The 24,082-nt window shown below is 44.6% G+C and overlaps 1 protein-coding gene across 5 annotated transcripts in view; it reads right to left on the bottom strand.

Annotated features, from left to right (window-relative positions):
- The window catches only part of TBC1D14 (TBC1 domain family member 14), a 767,086-nt gene extending 746,014 nt beyond the window's left edge, over nucleotides 1-21,072 (bottom strand). Inside the window, exon 1 of one of the 5 annotated variants that reach the window (XM_085642453.1) lies at nucleotides 21,045-21,072. The gene's annotated coding sequence lies outside the window, so the exon portion shown is untranslated. Of the gene's footprint in view, nucleotides 1-20,851; nucleotides 20,901-20,931 lie in introns of those variants that run through there. The other 4 variants (XM_085642450.1, XM_085642454.1, XM_085642456.1 and 1 more) reach the window with 4 other exon arrangements.
- Nucleotides 21,073-24,082: the final 3,010 nt, after the last annotated feature.

Here is a 24,082-nt window from a genome sequence, read left to right as displayed (position 1 = left end):
ATGTGTTTTAAAACAGATTAATAAAAGGTAGTGTCATTTACAATGCCAATAGCTTAAACTCTCGCAAATGCGCTCAACGCCCTTCCTATAAATTGTTTTTAAAAAAGCGATAAGAGAGAGTGTGTCCTGCCCACAAATTAATATTTTAGCTGGCATTGTTTCTGGGGTAAGTAGTTTTCTGACATTGGATATGCTGGGTGATAAAGAGGGGACACGTTGACCCCTTCATATTAGATGTGCCTTTCTAAGAAAAACGTGTCCTCTGAAAGTGTGGAGGAGGAAAAGGTGAGCCACGGGGGCCAAACTGAGGTACAAAGTTTGCCTGACTCTGGTGGTTAAGGAGTGTGTGACCTCAGAAAGACGGAACCTCTGCGAGATATTAAAGGCTGCTTTCATGCAGTTGGGAATCCCGGTTACTTGTGAGGCAATGGCGCAGACCCGCTCCTCTGCGCAGACGGTGTTTTTCTGTTGTATTCCCTGAAGATGAAAGCAGGTAATCTGTGCAGAGCAGGGAGAGCATTTATTTGTTGAAATGACTTTCCGCCACTAGAGTTCATATAGATCACATCGTGATAGTTACGACAGAGGCACATCCTTGCTCTGGCTGCACGGACATAAAAATATTTTTCGAAAATAAAAAAGGTACTCTGCCATGCGACGCATTTAGGTGCGAGGCTAATCATTTCTTTGCGTGCAATGTCTCTAAAAAATATCAAACAATTAGATAGGCGGTCTACTGCCTTAAACCGGAGTTTTTGTGAAGAAGCAGATTACATAATTTACAGATGTCCACTATTTTTTTTTGCAGTTGTAAATAGCGCGAAATCACCCGAAGGTGTTTGGAGCGCTTTACATGAACACCAGTCACGTTATTCATTTTTTTCTTTTTACCGCAAGTGATTTGCCCATAATAACAGGATGTTGATACGACTGATACGGGACAAGATGGAGCGGGGTAGTGCCAAAGCCAAAATATTGCAACACTGCCGGTTACGATCTGCTAGGAAAGTGAAAGCACGCCATGCACGTTGTGCGTGCCTGCAGTGTGAAAAACACATTAAACTTAAACTATGGGGTATTGGTAGGGTGACCAGACGTCCCCGTTTTCCCAGGACGGTACCCGTTTTTGGGGAAGTGTCCCCGTGTCCCGACACTTTTCGCCAAGTGACTCAAATGTCCCTGTTTTCAAACAGTGTCCCCGTTAAACACAGAAATGTCCCTGTTTTTCATTGTTCCTGTTGAGCATGCGCGCGCAAGCTCTCTTTGCACTGTTTACGGCATGTGTCGTCACTGAGGTGAGCGCTGTAGCAGGAAGGGAAATCCTTTGAAGAGAGACATTTTACACACAGCGCCACCTACGTCATCGTGCCACCCAAAGTTTCTACTTTGGATAAAACAATATTTCTTCATCCTGTAGCTTGTATTCATAGTCATACAAACATTTCAGTAGCCCTTATGCATACCGTGCAAGGATTAATGCATTGCTCATTGCATGTTTTATTCATAACCAATTGATGCATGCTTTGTGTTCTCCATATCAAAGCTGACTTGACCTTTTGACTGACCTTTCAGATCACGGCAAACTGTTTAGCTGGAAAGGACTTAAAGGAGCAGGGTTAACGCCTGTGGGAGAGGCGAGCAGCGCTGCTCGAGCTTTTTGCTCAGGTCTTCACACTATTGCATTATGAGATGATAACAATGGCTAGAGTGCACTATACATACCCCAGTAAGGTAACATGACATCTCAGCAGTGACTACGCAAATGTGGGAGGACAGTGTGGTCGGCCAACCTTTGCCACCCTTAAGACCCTAAGGCAGTAATACCTGGAGAGAAGTTTTTTTTTGTACATTGGTCCATGGCTGCCATTTGGCAATTTAGCATTCCGCAGTTTACCTCCCATGCTTTTCTGTCATGAGCAACTAAGCAACATTGGTGAGTTGTACTTTATGTGGTGCTGACGTGCAGCTATAGAAACGAGCATTGATAAAGCTAGTAAATCTGGCGTTTGCTAGCCTGTGATGTTTTATTGATTTTTGGCAAATATATGCTATAGTCCTTAAAAGTGTAAATGTAATAAAATGTACTAATGCTACTGTGTGAAGGAGAGGGTTGCCAATAAAATACCGCAGATTTGTTGTCTGTAATGCTTCATCTCGGTCTGTGGAGGGAGCTGTAATTGTAGTCCTTTTTCTATGTCTATGACAGCTGTCAAATAGTCCTACTTTTATGTCGATGGTTACTGCAAACCGTAGTCCTACTTCTATGTCTATGACCTGTCCCCGTTTTTTGTTTTGAGAATCTGGTCACCCTAGGTATTGGAGACAAGGACACAACGTGAAGAGATGCAGCACGCATGTGCTGCAACGCTAGACAAGTGGGCGGGGCCTAAGGGAGACAGGGCGGTCACTAACCCCACTTCCAAAGAAACCCGACAGAAAACCAACGACTATAGATCTTGCAAGCGAGCAGTGCATGCGAGACCTAAAAAGGGGTCAGTATAAAATCTAAGTAGATGTCAATAGCTGAAACCAGCTTTCACATTCAGACTCCAAAAGACTTGTATAAAACAAGAAGAAACAGAAAAAATGTTAGTAAAACAAAGTTGTTGGGTAAGAGCAATAAAACAGCTTAGAAATATGAAGACAACAAACAAGGTGCGAAGACAAAACGGAAGATGAAGATCAGACTAAAAATCCAATGTTAGTATTAGAGAAGTTGCTTTCCAACTTTGTATGAGGTCAGATGTCAGTATAGAACTAGTCTTGCATTGTATGAAGACGGGAATCAATGTGTTCTGTGGCCTGCAACATTACGCCTGTTTGAATAAGCCCAGAGCTTTACATTCACTTAAAATATTGATATGTTTTCTTTCTGATCTTAAGTTAATTCTTATTGATTCGATTATGGAATGAGTGGGAGGGGAAAGAAGTTGTTTATGGTTTTGAAAAGAGGAAATTAAGCATGGTAAACCTTTTACTTCTGGATAATGCAATAGAAAGGTCTGTATTAATGTACATGGTTTCTTGACGCTATGACCAAGCTTTAACAAAAAAGTTTTTTTTAAATACAACAATTTGGACAAATTAAAGTGCCTAAAGGGAGATCACTGTTAGTAGCATGTGTTTACAGAGCATACCAAAAGAGACTCATGCTGCTCCCAAACATAGTTTGACAAAGCTGTGCTCAAAGAGAGAATTGAAATGATTGCTGTGCCGTTCCAGATACATAGACGAGCCTAATGCTGGAAAATGAATGGGAGCCCAAAATAGGAGACAAAACTCTTATAAGCCAATAGAAGATGGAGACCTGTATCCACAGGGAGCGGACTAATATGTGCCCAACAAGTACTTAAGACTACTATACCTAGAAAGACAAATTTAAAATAGAGACAGGTATCTAGAGAGGGGACCAAATAAACGTACACCTTATAAGGGCAAATTAGACATGTGTACCAAAAAACAGAAGCAAAGTATCCACCTGTATCCACATGGAGACAAAGCAGATAGGAATACCCAAAGAAAGGAAGGTCAGAACTCTACAGATGAAGTGTATTGATACTGCTGACTACAGTGAGAGCTTGGATAGAGATGGACACAAAATACCTAAAGAGAGTGTACAGTGACATGTGTAAACACGAAGATGGTCATTGCTCAATTGCAGATTGATCGTGAAGCTCCAAATTGAGACTGCAAACATTGTCGAATTAGAACTTGCCTCATAATACCAACTGAAACAATGCTTAATGAGGTTCCCAACCCCACATGAATTACTCATCCACCTGACTTTGCCATTATTCATCTTGATAGAGAAGGTAGAATGAGAGACAAAGTAACTATTATGTACAGTAACTCGACAAGCGGCTACTGAATCATTCCCCACCTTTCAATGTCTTAGTTGAAATCAAATCTTCAACAATTCCCCAGGAGAAAATCATGCCTTTGTTGAGCACTGTAAGGAAAATATAACTTCACTAATCCTGTACAAATATAACAGCATCGTTGGAGGCTTCAACCTCTCCTGGGGCAAACCTATTGATTTATTTTTCCAACTGCTCCCCACGTTCCTATAAAAGAATGACCAGACACAAAATTCCCTCAAAGCCACTCATATTTAAAGGGGCTAACTTAGACTTTATTATTCTGAATAAGTACTTATATCAGGTAGAAGACCTGCTCCCAGTGGACTGGTCTTATTAGCAATTCCTTCTCAAATGTTTTTACCAAATACATTGACTTGTAGTCAACAGAAGAGGCCCATGACTCCGATCAGGAATACTAATAATCTCGGCCACAAAACTCTTACCTATTGTTTTGCTTCCTGTTTACACCTTCACATGGCTGATCAAATTGGGACTGAAGCTATAAATAAACTTTAAATGACACTATGGCAGGCATCCGATTAAAGGAGAAAAGAATCAAGAATAAATGATCCACTCCACTTAATGCAGAAAAAAGGTCTAAATTAATAGAACATGAATGGAGACAGCGCCCCACCAGGGAAAATCTGGTAAACCTCTCCACGGCTAGAATAACATTAAAAAAAACATTTTTGTCGTGAAATTACAGACCCTCAAATCTCAAATTCATCTTGCCAAAAGAATACCCATGAAGTTTTTTTGAGGTTGTCAAATGCATCGCAAACCCTATATCAATTCTTAACATAACTGATCCTGCCAAGAAATTGCCCTTCCCTTTGAAATAAAGGACAAAATGATTGAAGTGTCCCTTTCATGCCAAGCAAATTTCTTTCATCCGGCTCCCCCCCCCCGTACCTCCCCCCCTTAGAAAATCGCCAAATTCCTGGCCCATCTTCAGAAAAATATCTCCAACTGAACTTCTGAGCCTCATCTTCAAAATCGATCGAACCACTTTGCAGACCATATTACTGCAAACTAGCCAAAGAAATGTAGCCTGTTCTTGCCCTTTATTGGCTGACCCTCAATCTTTGTATGAAGCTGGCTCTGTATATACTATACCAAAGTAAGGTATAATGTGCACAGAGTCCAGTGGATGCCTAAAGGCTTAAAGAGGTAAAAGTAGATAATACCGTACTCTCCGTTTGTGGTAGTGTGGGCGAGCAGTAAGGCTTTATCAAAGAGTAGTGTTAAGCATTTATTGTACACACTCAGGCAAGAAATGAGGTCACACACTCAGACTGAAATCTGACCAATTTGTTTTGTATAAAAATATTATGTAGGTGTATTTTATTTCTAGAAACAAGCCAGGCCTGGTGCAGGTAAGTGAAATAATACTTTGCAGGAATAATACAGTTGAATGCAGTTGTACGTAATTGGTTTGGATACAGGTAGGTCAATTATTCAGAAACAGTTTAAATTACTTTTCAGTTACTTTGCATTTACTGTATGATTACTTTTTAGATTACATTTCAGATTACTTTCCCTACTCAGCGTGATATGCCTAGATATCACACTGGGACGTTTCCTAAATAAAAAGGTAAGTAAATCAGTTTCTTACGTTTTCATACAATTTTCCAATTCCACCGCATTTTTCACAGAAAAGCAGCCAATGCAATCCTATGGGAGGAAATTATATTATTGGTTTACAGGTAAGTACTTGGTTTTAGGAGTTGGTTTTCTGGGGTTATAACAAGGGTTCCCCCAGGGTCAGGGGTGCCCTCCAAGGGCACCCTCAGAGGCACTAGGGTAGCCGGGTGCTGAGACCCAATGTTACCCAACAGAGGATGGGGGACCTTTGGTTGATGGCTGCTCATGGGCCCACCCCTTGGATGTGGGAGCAAAGCTCCTAGGGGATAGCTCAGGGCAAAGGGGATCTGATTTAGCATACAAGGTGCACCCACAGCAGCACAGGGGCGGCCGGGTGCTGATTTGACGTCGGGTGCCCTTTTGTTTTCAATGGGAGTTGCCGGTTTGGGGATTTGCCTTGATGCTCAGTCCAGGATGTCTTTCGGGAGAAACCAACAGCTGGGCAGGTAAGTTGGAGGGCTCGGAACGTAGGTGCACCTCAGGTCCTCCTCTCCAGGGCGCAGGGCGGCCGGATGCAGGGTTGACTTTTGAGGTCGGATTTCACCTTGCCAGGTCACTCGCGGTTGGGGGTCTCCATGCAGAGGCTGTGGGTGGAATTGGGGAGTCCTGGAGGGGGTCAACCCACAGTGGACTCGGACTCTAGAATGCTGGGGGACCTCGTTGGGACCAGTGGGCCACTCAAACTATGGCCGTAGCCGTCAGCTTCAGTGGTGGTTCCAGGCATTGGGTTTCTTCGTCCTCAGCAGGCTCAGAGTCTTTATTTGGTGATTCTTTTGAACACAGCTGCTGTTCACAGGAGATCCAGTCTTTGTTGAAGGCAGTCAGTCCTCCCAGGGGTTCTGGAGGTTGTTGGCTGCAGGACAAGGCGACTTTTGGTGCAGGATCTCTGGAAACTGCAGACAAGCCGGTAGGGCTTTAACCAAGTCAGTGCTTCTCTGTAGTCTCCTCTGCTGGGCGTCTTTTTTTCGCCCTTCTTCATAGGTCACTGGAATCTGCCTTCTGGGTTTATGGCTGCCCCCTAAATACTGTATTTTTGGGGCGTTTTAGGTGCCTCGAGGTCTGTAGACCATAGGGGACTGATCGTAGGGCGACTACACCCTTGGAGTGCTCACCCCACGTGGGAGAGTGAGCACAATCCCTAATCCTGATTGGAGAGTGCCTGCCATCTGCAAGATGGCGGACACATAAGATTGGGCTTCACCTCACCTCCCCCACCTGAGGGATGGGGTTGTAGAGGTGGGTACACCTTCTGGGCTGCTCTAATTTTTCCCACCTGTCCACCGCCGAAAAGGGGGTGAGACAGGAAGGGGTCCTGCTCCCGATAGCAGGAGAGGCTGGGGGTCGTGTTACAAAGGCTGCAAGGCCTTTGAAGCTCCCCTGCCACAGATGGCTCTTCCTGACCTGGGGGAGGTATGAACACCTTTATCCCGGAAAGGCTGTTTCTAGGCCCAGGGAGCAAAGGCTCCCTCCCCCCAGGGGTCCAGAAACATGTCTTGTGGTGGCAGGCTGGTGTTTACCAGTCAGGGAACCCACCGGAAGCTAGTCATTTCTCAGGGGGCATCTCTAAGATGCCCCCTGAGTGCATTGTATAATAAATCCCACACTGGCATCAGTGTGGGTTTATTATTCTGAGAAATTTGCTACTAAACTTCCCAGAATTCAGTAAAGCCATTATGGTGCTGTGGAGTTCGTAATGACAAACTCCCAGACCATATACTCTTTTATGGCTTTACTGCACTTACAATGTCTAAGAATGACTCAGACGCTGTAGGGGTACAGTTCTCGTGCAACTGTATCCTCACCAGTATTATAGTGCACCCAGCTAGAGTGGTGTCTTACCTATACCATAGGCAGAGGGTTGCAGGCATGGCACACAAGTATGTGTGCCATGTCGACTCTTCATTTTTCTCAGCACCAAAACAAGCAGCCTACAATGACAGTGGGGGGTGTACAGGACCTATAAGGGTGGCACAATATGTGCTACAGCTCTTAGAGGCCTTCCCTGGTCATAGTGCCCTTGGTGTCCCTGGTACCTTTTATAAGGGACTTACATGTGGCTAGAGAGGTGCCGACTGCGAGTACCAATGTACAGTCTTGAGAAAGAACACACACCCTGGGAACCTGATTGACAGGGACCCAGGGCACACCTAGTCAAAGTGCATCAGAGATATGGCAAAAAGTGGGGGGGGTTACTGCAACAGAAACCCAGCTACCTATAATCTCTACCTAACTCAAAGACTATTTCCAAAAGTTATTGAAGTGTCTCCCTCTAAACCAAAAAATCATCTTCTGCTAAACTTTCATCCTATTGGGGGCATACCATTTCTATCCAAAATCCTGGAAAGCTGTTTTAACATTCAAATTAAACAGTTCATTAATTAAAATCTTCTTGATGACTTCCAGTCTGGATTTAGAGTCGGCCATTCTGCATATTTCTGATGCTGCTTTGTAGGGTCTCGATAATGGCGAATCCTGCCTACCGATCCAGACAATGGTCACAAGTGGCCAAAGCCAACCACTTACTTTCTAATTTGATGCTGGTAGTCTCTTTACATAAACTCTGTACTTGCATCAGCCCTGTTCAATCTCTGTTGCGAACCTGAGTGCCATCCTGACAACATCTGGCAATTCCTAACATCAATACCCTGACGATGCCCAGCTGCACTTGATGATATCAACTCTGTATGATATTGCCCAGCTTACAACTAACTTGGTCAAAATACAGTACAGAATGTTCATTCTTAATCTCTTAACTGAAACCTAATAAAACAGATGTCCTACTGATCTCAGCAGCACCCTCCTTCCCAGTGCAGTAATGGCTGGATCCCAACATTCTAGCTTGTACATCACCCATTATGAAGAATGCCAAATCTCTCAGCTTCATCCTTGATAATAAACTAAACCGTCACAATCATTTCAACACAATAGCTAGAAAATTAAACGATCGAGTCAAGGGGATCAAACTTTTCCTGCTAGACTAAGAGCTCAAGGAAGTAACCAACGCACTAGTCATATCTAGATTAGACTACTAGAATGCAGCCTTATCTGGTATCCTAAAAAGCATGTTGCTCCTCTCAGACCCTCCATTTACACAACTGTCAGACTTATCTCTGGGGTTGGTTGCTCAGATCATATCCCTCTGTCATGCACTCTCTTAGCTGGCTTTCCATCAAAAGTAGATGCACCTACAAATTGGCCTGCATAGTTCACAAACGTATCCATTCTGTTAACTTCCACTAATTGACCAACAAACTGAAGATCTCTGGGAGCACTCACCATCCCTACAGCTCTGACTCCTTACTACTAGAAGGCTTGCAACAAAACAACACATCTTTAATCTTTCTCAGGGCATGCACCTAAAGTCTAGAACTCAGTTCCTCCTACTATTCACACAAGCTCCTCCTTGCCTGCTTCAAAAAATAGAATAAAACTCTTCCTCATCAACCTGTATTTTCTGCCCTCTATTCAATAGCCACCTGCCTGATGCAGACTACTCCTCTTATCTATCGTCTCCTCCTCAAGGGACCATACTAACAAGACAGGGCTTTAAGTGGGCTGACTTTTGAAACAGGTCCCAATTAGGCTATTTTCTTCATGTCCTTACGTTAATGGGCAAAAAGAATAATTGATTTCTCAACAAAGACTATCACAAGCTTTGACAATACAAATATATCTGCCTTGTGAATGCCCTGTCAAGCCAGTACAACCAAAACATGACGCCTACTTTAACAAAATTATCCTTACAAATTAGTATATAGTTACTTCTTACCAAAGGTTTCCCTATACCAAACTTGATTTCATTTGGATTCAACTGCTATTATCAAAAGGCTCCTTTATTAGGGCATATTTCTGCAGTACAAAATATACTCAATTTTTTTAAATCATAATTGAGTGCAATTTATAATAACAGTGATTGAAGCTACTTCTCCAACTCCACATACCTTCATCCCCTCATAAAATACATAACCACTCACATATCTTTTATATAATACATCTAAAAACTCTTTACATACAGGTTACCAACACCAATAATTTTCATTATTTGTTCAAGGTTGTACATCAGTATAGACTCTTTAGATCAAGTATTTTTCCTGTACATCTACACTAATACATATAAATCATTTTGCTAGTTCTTTTTTACTATAAATCACATATTGTTGTGCGGGTTACATCAAAACTTAATGTCTTTTTGATATGGTTCAAGTCATGTGCCAAAGCACGTTTCGGGGAAACCCGAATGACACCGTACACCACCTTCAGGGTACCAACAACTACCCACCTAAAAACAAACCATGGTTGACGTGTAAGATTTCACAATTACCTCTAAAGATAATAAGTCCAAGTAAATACACCCAGAAGACTCCTATGACAATTTAACAAGGCAAAAAAAAAACTCACTTCACCAATTTGCGTTTTTCTCAAGTCACCATATCACCTCAAAGCGTGCTCATACATACATGCAACAAAGTGTATAACATTTTGTGAAACATTACCAACATTTATAGAACTATCTTTACCCATTATTAACAACCACATACATACACAAATGCCTTGTCTACTCATTAGAGCAGTCTCACTTCATTCAGACCTTGCTTTACTCTTATCACTCACGGGCACAAGGGCTAATGTGTATAAGCTTCCTGCCTATTTATTCAGGTGGTTAGAGTAAAAAAATAATCATAGTCCATTATACATCATTGCCACCCAATCATACCTACACAAAAATAAGAATGAAAATAAAAAATTATCTAAAGTGATCAAGTTACCTCCAGAAAGTATGTCTCCAATATGCATGCCTCTAGTAAAAGCATCTACTGTCCTAAATACAGTTCCTATGCTTCAGCCTAGTTGTTCACCATATAGTACCGCAGTACGTATGAACAAACCACTGTTCCTACCAAAGAAAAATACAAACGTTTTTCGACTCCTGACTAGGGGCAAACCCGCAATGCCACCTTAAGAAATACTGGTACCAACTTTTACCAAATAATCACAAAAAATATGGAAATATCAAGTGCAGCCATCCCAATCAAACAACTTGTCAATCCCAATATTCCTTACCTCCACAGTCACAACATGGTGTGGATTCACAATAATCTCACTATGCCAGAAGCAAAAGATTTGACCTCCCTCCACGGAGGGCCTTACATATCTGTTGCCGCTATTGCATCATAGTGGATGAGCCCTAAGGCCATTGCCGAGACTAATGTTACTTTGCCGGACATCTTGGATTGGCAGGGGTAAATAAAAATTAAAAAAACTGAGGTATTTTTCACTTCCAATACAAGAACCCCCTCATTGTACAAAATCTAAGAATCACACTGCTATACATACACTGTGATTCACTGGGAACCAATAAATCTTATGAAATACACCCCCAGGGTATTACAAGATATGGGTTAGCCCTTTTCATGACTCTACTGCAGCGGCCATCTAAAAGCAATGATAATAAACAAACAACAGGAGTATTTTCTACTTACACAGAACAAAGCAACTCATAATACAAGATCCAGATGGAAATACAATAAAACAGTCTACATCCAGATGCTCATGGAGCAACCCTATGTCTCAAGTAAAAAACAACCAGGGAAAATGAACACGTAGAAACTACCTCAGTCACTAAAGAATGTTCTAAACGGCATTTTCACATGGTATTTTGTCATTAAGACCTTGTTTATGTGTGCCCACAGTATACATCCAATATAACTATTCTCCTTTGGTAGGAGGTACTATCTAGTCTTCCTTAATAGTTCTAATCTTCTCCAATATAACCCAATTGAGACTGTTTGCAGGATGATCATATTCGATGCAATGCTGAACCATAGGGGCCTGAGTTTTCTTGTTGCCGATTGCTGATTTATGTTCACTTAATCTATACTGAAATTCTCGTCCTGTTTCTCCTGGAAAGTAATACACTGTCAAGCCAGACCTAAAAATCCATGTTGTTGATTGCTCTCCTCCCATCTGTGCTCCTGCCTGAGAGAAACGCCCTAAAATATCTAATTATCTATGACACTATATTAGCATTGCAATGCCATGTGTGTGACCCTGAAAGTTCAAGCTCAGACAGCTGGATAAATACAAATGATCACAGCTGTGTAGAGGGTTGGCCCTTTTGGTGGAATCACAACTGCAGCCCAATCAAAACACACACTGAGGGCTCACAACATGTGGGTGGGGCCTAAGTCCCTCCCCTGGTTATACATAATTATCAGGCCACAGCTGCGCTGTCAAACCAGACCATAAAAACCCCGAGGTGTTGTGCTTCAGCAATGAAATCCCTCTTACATTTCACTTTATCTTGCATTCCCAAAAATTATTTGACTTCAATGTGTTTCCTTTCTGCAGTTTTCACGTTTCGTTTGACTCTTGTATAGTGCACATTTGGAACGGATTCACTTCTAGGTGTCCGAGTGAGTTCAGGCTGTGGCTAGGGCTTATAACGGTGCAGGACTGAGAGCTCCGACTATGAGGTGGAACTCTGTATAGCACACAGAGCTATAGTCGCATATGTGCCAATGGTAATGGTTGGAAATATGCAGATGGAGCTTTTCAGAAAGATAGGAAGTAAAAGGGCATAATTATCTTAAAGTGAGACTGCAAGAAAAAGTGGCATTATTTATTTAGTGTTATATAGCGCTAGCTAGACCCGAAGGTATCAGAGTACTTTACATTATCGTGAAGATAACAGTAAATCAAGAAAGTAAGAACATATTTAGGGAGACTCAATAGATTATAGTACACATCAAAGAAAAAAACTAAGAAACATTTGAGAGGGGCTCCCCCGCAGCCCCACCTAACCCTACCTAAACCCCAGAGACGGCAGACTAGGGCACGTAAGAAGAGCGACCGCTAGGGGGAGGGAGCCCGCTCTCCGGGCACGCCGTCTCTGCGCCCTTCCTCACATGCTTCGACTCAGAGGTCCGCCACTCCCAGCCCTACTAACTCTGATTAATCCGAGTCTCATTCCGGACCCGTCCAAGGCCTTGCGCCACTCCCTCTCAGACTCAGACCTCGCTAGGAGCCCTGCACTTCTTAAATCCGGAGATGATGGGGGAGCTTGAACTGCGGCACAGGCACGACCTTTCTACTTAGTTCCCAATATGGCACCTGCACTTAAGAATGTTTGCCATCCTCTATCATAGGTGCAATCCATCTTCACTGTACCCACGGCTTGGTTAACTGTTTCCTATTCCAACTCCCGAATTTTAAATGTACTTCTTGATGCATACTAGCTTAAATGTAATTGCAGCTGTTGACGTATCTCTTATCCGGCTCTATGGATGGGGGTCCTTCTCTGCCACGTTCACATTTGGCTAACCGTTTTAGTTTAGCAATAATACTCACTAGTGGGTTGTTGTTTTGAATGTTTTCCTTTTCAGGGCGACAGATGCTTCGTTTCCAGAAGTGTACGGTGGGGGAGTTGGGGGGCGAGGGAGGGTGGGTAGACCGTTGTCTCCGGATTGTTTGTTGTTTTTAGCCGCCTACGGGCCGCTGTTTTTTGTTTATCTTGGTAGCAACTCAGGTACGTATGCCACAAACGACGACATGAGAGTCAGCCAAATGCACAACCTTTACCCAAAGACACTAGTCGGGAAACGTTACTTTCCTTGGGACCCGGGCCGATCTACACCTGCATTACCTCCGCCGCGCACCTCCCGCTCCAAAGACGCCCACTCTGCATAGACCCCTCCACATCCTCTTGTGGAACGTCAATGGCCTCTTAGACCGTAAAGCGCACTGCTGTTCTCCGTAGCGCCCAGCGACATAATCCAGATATCTTGTTCCTAAAAGAAACACACCTTATGGGCACCCAATGCAATTTCCTCGCCCGGTATGGGTTAGACAGGGTATGGTACTGCGGTTTTGCACGGGGTTCTCGGGGGGGTTGCTATATTGCTCCGGAGGGACCCTCCCTTTACCCTGGCGCAGGCAGAGATGGACACGCTTGGCCGGTACGTGGCCCTAACGGGTAGGATCGAGGGACATCCAGTTAACCTCATGTGCACTTACATTCCCCCCGTCACCATGGCCTCTGCCCTTCGCCGTTTCACACTTGCGGCCTCCTCCTTTACTCACGGTCTGACGATCATGGGGGGGGGGGGGGGGGGGAACTTTAACACCGTTCTGCAACCCTCGTCCTCGTACGACACTACAGGCGCTCCTTCAGCAGCCCGCCTTGCCTCTGCTAAGCGCCTGTCTGACTGGTCCTCTGCTATGGGTCTTTGTGACGCTTGGAGGGTCTGGAACCCCCGTAAAATACAATATACTCATACATCGGCAGCCCACCATTCCCACTCTCGCATTAATCTGTTTCTATTGCCTGCCCCAGACTGTCAGCTGATGTCCGGGGCCTCCATCTTGCCCAGGGGCATCTCGGATCATTCCCCAGTCTCCCACCGTCTCGGGAACCCCCTCTAATGGTACCCGTACGGCATGGCGGATGAACGCCTAGTTCTTGCAGAATGCAGAACTTGTTGAATCCCTCGGGCAGGAACTGAGGCATTATTTTTCGACAAACACGGGCTCAGTCTCCTCGCCGGGGACATTATGGGAGGCAGGCAAGGCCACCATGCGTGGGGTGGCTAGAGGTTTGGTTCACGTGAAACGAGCGGAGCAGACCGCTCGACACATACAGCTGGAGGCCCAGGCGGCACAGTTGGAGGGGGCCCTGGCGGGTACAAGCAGCAATAGTTCCGAGCGTCAGCTTAAACTGATCCGAGAAGAGATCTGCCAGATCTCAATGGAGGCCGCTAAAATGCTTAGGCGGTCCGGCAAAACGCCCGGGCCAGACGGCTACCCCCAAGAATACTATCGTGACACACTGGTTCCGCATTTAACGGAGCTGTTTAAACAGGTAGTAGACACACCCGGGACCGACGAGGCCACGATTGTGGTCCTTCCAAAGACGCACCACCCTCCCTTGCCTGTGCGGATTACCGCCCCATCTCCCTTATAAACACCGAGGTAAAACTTTTCGCCACTCCCGTGGCCCAGCGACTCCGCCCGCTCTTACAGGATTTGGTTCACCCAGATCAGTGTGGCTTTATGCCTGCCCGGGGCACCCGGTACTGCATCCGTCGTCTCCACCTCACCCTGTATCTCGCTCTGCTTCTCGTCGATTTCGAAAAAGCATTCGATATGGTGGACTGGAACTCCCTTGGGGACGTGTTGGAGAGGATGGGTTTCGGGTCCCCGTTCCGGCGCCTCATCCAGGTCCTATACTCCAACTCCACAGCAAGGATCCTCATTAACGGCGTGCTTTCGGAGAAGTTTCCCGTTCGGAGAGGCACTCGTCAGGGCTGTCCGCTCTCGACACTTTTATTTGCCTTAGCAATGGAGCCTCTGGCCTCCCTTGTCCGTCAGGATCCCCTCATACGAAGCTGGGCTTGGAACCCATATCAGATCGATAAGATCGCCTTGTATGCCGACGACGTCCTCCTCTTCCTGGCGGATCCGGAGAGCTCAGGTCCGAGGTGCTTGGACGCCCTCCTGGCCTTTGAGCGGGTCTCTGGCCTCCGGCTCAACCCGGCTAAGTATACATTGGTTCCCTTGTATCAATCCCGGGCGTGCTTCCACTGGCAGACAAACAACCCCCTGCGCAGGCAATCATTTAAGTACATGGGGGTGTGGGTCACCCTCCTTCCAGACCTCGAATGGGCCCTGAACATCACGCCCCTGGTCACTAAGGCCAAGGCGGATCTCAGGAAATGGCAATCCCTCCCCCTCAACCCCCTCGGCAGGAGCGCTCTTTTTAAAATGATGGTCCTCCCCCGGTTTTTATACATTTTACAAAATATCACCATTCATCTCCCGGGGGGTTGGTTCCGACAGGTAGACAGTGCCCTTACTCGGTTCCTGTGGGGGTGGCGGGAGGTCAAGATTGTCTTTGGCGCATTGCCGCATACCGCCCTATGATGGGGGCAACCAATCTCCACCTATACTACCTGGCCACGAAACTCATTGTGATCCACGACTGGTTCGCGGGTGGCTGGTCTGACCCCGCGTACCGGGTGGAACTCCGGTCAATGGATTTCACACAGCTCCAAGCCTTTCTTTATGGGATCCCTGTGTCACGGGCCCTCCCCTCCATCACTCAAACTGTACTTATGGCCTGGCGCTCAGCTTTGCGCCACACGAACTGGGATCGGAAACTCACCAGACAGACGCCTCTGTGGAGTGGTGTTTGGTTGAAGGAGGTCTCATCACTCGAGAACTTCTGCCGATGGGACCTCATCGGGATTCCGTTGTTGGGAGACGTATGGGTAGGGGACCACATTCGATCCTTTGCGGATTTACAGCAGCGTCACTCCCTCCACTCCTCCCAATTTTACAAGTACTTACAGCTACGGTATGCCCTCCGAACACACATTCCATCTCCAACATCCCTCCCCGAATTCAGCCCTATGGAAGCCCAAATGATGATGGGGAACTTGGACAGATGGGGAGTGTCGCGGATTTACCGCTCCCTGGTGAACAATGGCCCTGCTTCCCTGGCCCTACTGCGAGCCCCCTCAGTGTGAGGTGGCTGGGTCCCCTGGAGGACACGGATTGGAGGGATGTACTTATGGCTCCCAAGACCCTGACGACCTCCTCCAAGCTGCGCCTAGTCCAACTTTACTACCTCCACACGGCATACCTCACCCCTGCATGCCTCTACAGCGCCCGTCCCGGTCCTGCGCGCGCTGTAACCACACCCCTGCAGACTTCTACCACATGACATGGCAATGCCCCGCTCTTGCACCTTTCTGGGCGGGGGTGGAGCTGGAGCTGGAGCTCACGCAGGCCCTGGGTTGGGAGGTTCCCCACGACCCGTTACGCCTGATCCTGGGAGTGTTCGTCAGCCTTGATGGTTCCCGGGCCGATAAGCGCTTCCTCGGAACGGCTGTAGCGGAACGCGACATAGCGGCGCTATGGTCTCAGCCTAAGCCACCTACTATGCGGAAATAGAGACGGGGGGGGGAAGGGGGTGCGGGACTCAGGAGGAACCCCTCTTCGAGGCCCGGGCCGTCCCAAGCTTTTTGGTAAAATATGGAGCAAGTGGTTCAATTTGGTACCCTGAGGGGCACAGCCAGGTCCTGTGAAAGAATGGTTGCCCGTAGGTGCTCTACTCATTTCCAAAGTGTTGTACGAGTCTTAGTCGTCCTTCTCTCAAATGTAATTCACCTCTTTACCATGTCTGACTGTGCTGCCATTATTTTTTTTGTGATCTGTTCTCAAAATACCAATAAACTTGATTATCAAAAAAAAAAGAAACATTTGAGAGGATCTAATTGACAGCATAAGCAAACAGACGACAATGACAAGGGTCTAGTCCTGTACAAGAGATAATTGGCCAAGTTCAGTGAGAGAAGAGTTAAAGTATTTGTTAAGGAGGAGTAGTAGTTTCTGGTCTCTTTTGAAGCAAGGGAAAGAGGGGTTGCATCGTAGATCACTAGCTAGAGAGTTTCATATGCTCAGTGCATTTCCAGAAAAAGAGCAAGACTTGGTTGATGTTTTTTTTTGTTTGGAAGGTAGGACCGAAAATGTGTTGGAGCTTCTCAAAGATATGGTAATACCAGCTTACATAAGCTTGTTTTCTAATTACTTGGGGGTATGTGAGTGAAGGGCTTTGTGGGTGATGCAGGCAGTCTTGAAAGTACATCTTCCTTAGATGGGAAGGCGGTTAGGCTCGAAGACAGGAGTGATGTGTTCAAACCGTTTAACATCTGTAATGAGCCAGGCTGCCATGTTTAGAATGGATCTAAGGGGGTGAGGTGAGTTTTCGGTGTCCCTGTGAGAATGGCATTACCATAGTCCAATTTGGAGAGGACCAAAGATTGCACCACAATCTTGAAATCATTGGAGGGAATGAATGGTTCAATGTATTTTCTTGAGGTGTTCTAGTGAAAAAAGTGCCCCTTTGGCTGAATTTTTGATGTGCTCTTTCATTGACATGTTGTTGCCAAGTGACTTTGCGGAATTGGATAGAATGAGAGAACAATTTAAAGCATTCAGCTCGCTGAGCCTATTGTGGATTGGTAGGTGGTTGTTTTTCGGGGGAGAATAGAATTATTTCTATTTTGTTGGGGTTTAGCTATAAGTGGTTAGAGTTAAACCAAGATTTTATCTTGTTCAGTGTGGTGTTGAGAGGTCGAATGTCACTAGGTGGTTTGATTTTGTAATAGAGTTTTGTGTCATCAGCATAAATGTGATATTTGATCCCTGCCTGCTTCAAGATGACCGTAGGGGGTTCCATGAAAAGATTGAAAAGGGAAGGGGAGAGAATTGAGCCCTGTGGCAAGCCAAGAGTGAACCGTTAGGATTTCGATAGACATGCGCTGATTTTGATTTGTTGCGATCTGTGTTGTAGATAAAATGTGAACTATTTTAAGATGGTGCCATTGATACCAAAGTGAAACTTCAGTAATTCAAGTAGGGCTGGGTGATAAACAGTATCAAAAGCTGCAGACAGGTCAAGTAGGCATGCACCTCCCTCGTCTAAGGATCTGTGGATGTCCTCTGAGATATTGAGCAGGGCAGTTCCAGTACAACAGCCTTTCCTGAACCCGGATTGAAGGGGTCAAGGAAGGTGAATTTTCGTATGGATGATGATTAAGTGGTTCTATGACACATTTTTCCAAAGTTTTGCAAGGAACGGGAGGTTGGAGATGGGTCTGAGGTTGGTGAGATCATTAGGGCCAGCCATGAGGTTTTTGGGAATGGGTGTGATTTGTCCTAGCTGGAGAGATTCCGGAACAAAGCCAGAGGTGAGAGATGTGTTGGAGATTAGAGTCCAGAACGGGACAAATATGTGGTTGAGATTTTTTGCCATTGTGGATGGGAGAGAATCCTTAGTGTGGGCTATTGGCTTTAATTTCATTATATTAAGACTTCAGTTTCAGTCAAGGGCTTGAAGTCAGACCAGTTGGCGTTGTTTTTCAGTTTGGAGTGACTAAGGTAGCCGTTAGATCCTTTAGGGGTCGTTTGGTCAATAATGGGATCTGGAAGAGGAGCTGCTGATGGGGCGGGGGGAGGAAAAGGTTGGTCGGTGAGGGTGGTAAGGACAGAGGGAAGAGTGGAGAGTTGAAAGAAGGATTGCTCGATTTTGGGGGCTTGGTCAGAGAAAAAGATAGCAATTTCTTCACATTATTCATGAATGGCGATTATATCATGAGGGGGTGAAGACGTGGTTTGTCGTTTGATAATCTTAAAGAGCTCCCTGGGTCTATTCTTTGCACACTCCAATTGGTTGTGTAAGAAGGAGGCTTTTTTCTCTAAAGATGTGTTTCTTGAATAATAGCCTTGTAGTTCTAAGTAGTGCTAGGTGCTTTCTCGAGCGGTTTTACCTCCATGTCCTTTCTGCTTGTCTAAGTTGTCTTCTTTCGCTGTTAAGATCTGAAGTAAACCACAATTTTGATTTGATTTCTCTCAGTTGTTTTAGTTTAGGAGGTGCCACTTGATCGAGAACATCCAAAATCGCTGTATTGTAATGAGATTATCAGCAGTGTACGTGAGGGGGCGACGCTGTAGTTCACTTATCTTGGATTCAAGTTCAAGAACCGGGACTTGTTTGATATTTCTGGTCAACTGCTTAGGTTTCTTTGTAACATTTAGGTGGGGTCTGACTGAGGTATTGATACTGAAAAGAATTAGATGGTGGTCTGACTAGATCAATAGGCGAGATGGAGCGGAGGGAGACCAAGTAATTTTTAGTTATAATCACATAGTGGAGCCCTTCGATGTGTGTTGGTTCATTGCAGAGTTGATTAAGTTTGTTAATTTCAAGAAGTTTTGCAAGTAGCCGGACTGAGGTGTCTTCTGAGTTGTTCCAATTAATGTTGAAATCGCCCAGGAACATATCCTTTGTGTCATTTAAGAAGAACCAAGTAATTAGGTCAGATAACTCTTCTACGAAGAGGGCGCAATCACCAGGAAGGTGGTAGATGGTGTGGAATTCGATAGGAGGTGAGCCTTTACTTATATGAGCAGCACCAAGGTATTCAAAGGTCGAGTTTTCTGCCTTACTTAATGTGGAAAGTTGTATTCCTATTTTGTGAATTATGGCTAGACCTTCACCAGATCTTTTGGGTCTGTCATGTCTAATGATGGTGTACCCGGGTGGGGTCAGAAGGTCAAGTATGAGGGTGGAGTGTTCATTAAGTCAGAATTCCGTGAGGAAAGCTATATCGATTTATTCCATGAGAATGGATTCCGCGATATCAGTAGTGTATTTGGCTGCTGATGAAGTGGAAAACAGGATTGTCAGACACTCCAAAAACTACTACTCCTTCCACGGACCTTGGTAATGTTTAAAATATAGTCTCATTTTCAGAACTGAAACATTTTGAATTCAAATTATTAGCAACAAAATCAGTACTGTTAACGTATCTTGTAAAAAGCACTGGAAGAGCTAATAGTTTGGGCTTTTTCAGGTACATGTGAGACATGTCTGGATGAAATAACAAAACGCTAATACATAGAGGCACCCAAACACTCAGTTGTCTCGCTGCGTGAAGCACAAATTTTAAGTTTACAAGTTTCAACGTAAGTTCTTTATTACATAGGCCACGCTTTTTGGAAAAGATTCATTTGGACACCCCCGTTCCCTTCTTTCTACAAGTATTGGTGAGCCAAAAGTGCCCAGAGAGATAGGGAATACATTTTTTCAAATGCAGGACACAAACCAGCGACAAGAGTGCGGGGGGCATCGTGACTACAGTAGAGGAGGGGGGCGTGTCGGAGCAACCTCTAACCAGAAACGACAGGAAACCGAACAACTTTAAAAAAAAATCTCTCAGATGTGGCCGTACCCCCGTGCAGTCACAAGAGTAGCAGATCTCAGAGAAAGCCGACTGTACTCCAAGTGGATGAAGTGTCCAAAGAAGGGTGCACGAAGCTTGCGTTTATCCCGGAAACAAAGAACAGTCACAGCAGCCCAAAAATGGGCTAAACACTTGAATAAATCAGCTGAGGTCCATGAAGCATTGCATTTAAAGCAGGGACAGGCAACCACACAAGTGATTAAACAGAGCAAGGCGAGCACAGAAAACTGCGCACACAGTGTGTGTCACAAACGGTCACAAAAGTAAGGAAGATGGGAATACACATGAAAACAGGAGGAACCATTGAGTGCGGACAGCCATATTAGCAAAGAGAAATAGCGCTACCCGCAGACAGTCTTATTTACTGCTTGGCTGGACCACAGCCCCCCGGCCCCGGAAGTTAAAGGAGGACCCCCCCTTCTCCCTCCCTCCCTCCCTCTCGCGAGTTGCTCCCTGCTCTACTTAGTGGCTCCAGGGAACATGTGACCGGCTTCGTACAGAGCCGCTCCTGTCGTCACAGAGCTCGCTGCACGCACATCTCACCCCTCTGGCCGTCGTTCCCAGTGTACTGCACAGGCGGCTCTACAGTTCTACCCCACACCGGTTTTCAAACCGTCTCCTACCTGCGCCCAGTCACCTGCAGCCATTTTGAGAGTCCCCGGGGAGGTGGCAGAGTAATCGAGCAGCCGAGAGCATCGAGCGGCAACAGCGGCAGGTGGCTGACAGCAGGACTCACCTTACACGTCCGTAGCAGGGCGGTGATTGGCCGCTGCAGCGGGAGAGAGCCTGTAGCTCTTATGCTTGACCTATTGGAACACCTGCTGTGATAGTTGTCAGCAACCCAGCCACATCCTTCAGTGGATATACTAATGTCTAATCAGAAAGGTAAACCCACACGTGTTTGCACACCCACACTACCAGCGCTTTAGAAGAGGAAAGTGTTAGATTTAAAATTAATAATCGGGAGAATGTATTTCCCTCTTAGGCTTCTTTTAAAACAGAAGCGTTTTCTCGAAGAACTCAAGACAGCCAAAATAAAGCTATTTTTTGGCTGCAAAATTCGGGAGTCTCCGAACCTAATCAGATATATCGGCATATATGCTTTACATTTACACTTTTTACTTGCTATTTTGGGCTATTCACTATTTATGAGTGTAACGTTCTAAAATGGTAGACTTAAATGCATTTATCCCATGAAACTGTGGGTAGAACAAAATGTACTATTATAAAGTTACTACAACTAAAACGAGCTGTAGTAAGTCCAGCACCACTGGTGGGCAGTTATTGATACTACAAAAGATACCCATAGAAAATAACGGAGATTTGAACACCAGGCATAAATGTCAAATTAAATTATTTTAAATACTTAAAGATCCAAATACATTTCATTTAATTATAACATATTTATCGAAAAAGAAAACATTTTAACATATTTTAATAAACTTTAAAAACTGTAAACATGAAAATAACGCTTTTTATTAAAATTTAATTACATTTGGGTTGTAATCTATGCCTGTATTTTACATGTTGTGCAACCAGTTACATAGATGGTATCTCTCGTCCCGTCCACCCCTCCTTTTCCTCTACCTTGGTATGTCCCCTCTTTAGAATGTTGAGAGTGAAGCTCACCTTAGAATGTTGGTGAGTGTCAGGTGTCAGCTCACTTCGCATCTTGAGTCTGCTGCTTCTTTCTAACACATTGGCGACGAGGATGGGATTCATTCTATGCATACTTGTCCTACCAGTCGTATATAAACATATTTATGTTCATTAGAGCCAGCACTGTGACATAATAGCTAAATATTTTTTTTTTTAAAGTTGAGAAAGAGGTACTAGCAGTAGTAGTGAGTGTGAAACAATTAAGTGGGTTCTGTGAGAGTCCACGCAGAAAATTTACATAATATTAGCCAGCATATGGCAGGGGTGTGAAATTTAATAAAATATCTACTTGTCCATGGGCCAGGTTGCTTCATAAATCTACTTGTCCTGTAACAAAATCCACTTGTCCCTTTGGTGTCATGTAGTGCGGTGAAAAATTATGGCAGCAATCTCATTAAATAAGAGCTCTGATTAGCCTCTCTGATTATGCCAGGGCTCATACCCCAGTAGTGTTTGAATACTTGCAATCCCTTTATGTTGCGACGTTTCCACAGATCTACATACTAGGGCTGAAGGTAGTGGTAAGCAATAGTTCCAGGGTTAGAATGCCCTTTTGAGTATGTCCAAACCTACTAACTTGCATGATTTAAGGGTTTTCAACAACTCTTCTCTAATCTTTTTCCATACTGAGAAATGTTGGAAATTTACTCCTGACCGTTGTGGAAGAGGTGTGGCACAGTGGCCAGGGTGACTGACTCCGGAACCCGGGGGCTCAGGGTTCCATCACCGGTGCCAGCAGCAGATCAGCCCAGCACCATGTGACTCTGGGCAATAGCTCGCTTAATCTTCCCGACGGCCCCCAGCGCCTTGACACCTTCGGGTAATTGTTTGCGCTTTACAAATACTGGACACCATGGCAGACGTAAACCTTCTTCCAGAGTTGGGAAAAAGTGGTTGGAGGGAAAGTGAGCTTGCAAACGCTCAGATTTGTGGATGAGCAAATATACATATGCATATTTGCTCATGCTAAAATGCAATTCACAAATATTTTCTAGGAGTACTATTTATTTTTCTACTTCTGTAAATTCTTGGGACATCACGAAAGCTGTATAGCTGCACTTAATGCAAGAACATATACCATGGGTGCACGTTTGAGACTTTCATTAGTAATTGGGTCCCTAATTTGGTCTGGCGTTGACCATGACCTTTTGCGTTTAATAAAATTGTGTCTGTCTGTCTCTCTATCTCTCTCCATCGGCTGGCTTCACTGTGAGTGACAGCATTCTGCTGTTTCACAAGGAGCATATCGGCACACAAAGGAGTTTTGTTCAGTGCCAGTAACTACTGTGGCAGTGTGTGCTTTTTGAGACCAAAAACTATTTTTGCTTTTGCCAATGTTTGTTATAAGGGTAGACCATGACCTTTTGCGTTTATTAAAATTCTCTCTCTCTCTCTCTCTCTCTCTCTCTCTCTCTCTCTCTCTCTCTCTCTCTCTCTATCAGCTGGCTTCACTGTGAGTGACCGCATTCTGCTCTTTCACAAGGAGCATATCGGCACACAAAGTAGTTTTCTTCAGTGCCAGTAACTACTGTGGCAGTGTGTGCTTCATGAGACCAATTTTTTTAAAAAAAAGCTTTTGCCAATGTTTGTTATAATGGTGAGGGACTGGCAGCTCCCACACCAATAAGGGTTTACAAAAAACATGCCAAAACAATTCTTACAGACAAAACTATTAAGCTGACCCCAATTTCAGACCTACCGACTTTGCCAATGCTTGTTTATTTTTGCTTCCCATAATCTTATTGAAACTGGTTACACTGATTTTCCATTATGAATATTTTTGGGAAATACCAGCATGCATCACCACATTTTTCTAAATGATGCTGCAAAGAAATGGTACCTGACATTTTACAGTAGTTTAGCCAAATGTTTTTTTTCTGCTTTCATTTATTTATGTACATTTTATTTTGAAAACAAAGAATCATCAATCTTGCTTTCAAGCTTCTGTAAATATTTGCATAAAATCAGGGCATTCTGGGAGCAGTATACATTGCCTCATTTTGCTAAACTTTGAAAACGTGTGCACTCATTTTTATACTAGAACCACTGTCAGTAGTGTAGTCAGAGTTTACAACATTTACTTAGAGTGCTCACACTAATAATAAAGGCTTTCAA

Source organism: Triturus cristatus, chromosome 2_2 (assembly GCF_964204655.1).
Source record: "Triturus cristatus chromosome 2_2, aTriCri1.1, whole genome shotgun sequence".
NCBI lineage: Eukaryota > Metazoa > Chordata > Amphibia > Caudata > Salamandridae > Triturus > Triturus cristatus.
This window is presented reverse-complemented; position numbering and strand designations above follow the sequence as displayed.